Raw genomic sequence first — 539 nt, forward strand, 5'->3', positions numbered from 1 at the left:
AAAAGCAATTTTAATATTCATAACCTGGATGGAGGCAAGGCGGCCTACATTCCTGATCTTTTGTGACGCAACAAAACGACAGCTGTTTTCGAGTGTTAACCAAGATTTACTTTCCTGCAGCTGCCGGCGGCCTCGACTTCGCCAGGAATGGTGCCACGCCTGCCTAAGGATCTCATCTTGACCTAGCACTGTCTGCTCCTCATAGTGAGTGCCAGTTCGTAGAACTCTTTAGTTTGAAAGGGTTGAAGTATGAGGTTTTTCTTGCAGAGTTGAATATGATGATTAACATTATAGCGACACCTTGTTCTGGTGAACGAACTTCTGGGAATAAGGAAAGGTCTGCCACTGAGTCCCTTTTCATATTTTTAAAAGAGAGATGAGAATTTTGTAATACTGTATAAATAAGTTGTTGATACAACCAGTGTTATTCCTGTACAACTTCTAAACAAAGTCTGTTGAAGCTGAACTACAACACGATATAAATCCTAACTAAAAAGCAAGTTACATCCAGTATAAAACAAACAACTGGTACTGCCAGG

General features: G+C 40.6%; 1 long non-coding RNA gene across 1 annotated transcript in view; it reads left to right on the forward strand.

Annotated features, from left to right (window-relative positions):
* Positions 1-539, forward strand: part of LOC119587130 — a 132,841-nt gene that overhangs the window by 52,133 nt on the left and 80,169 nt on the right. The window contains exon 2 of the long non-coding RNA XR_005229991.1: positions 121-204. This is a non-coding gene — a long non-coding RNA (uncharacterized LOC119587130). The remainder of the gene's footprint in view (positions 1-120; positions 205-539) is intronic.

The sequence above is a fragment of the Penaeus monodon genome, chromosome 22 (assembly GCF_015228065.2).
Source record: "Penaeus monodon isolate SGIC_2016 chromosome 22, NSTDA_Pmon_1, whole genome shotgun sequence".
NCBI lineage: Eukaryota > Metazoa > Arthropoda > Malacostraca > Decapoda > Penaeidae > Penaeus > Penaeus monodon.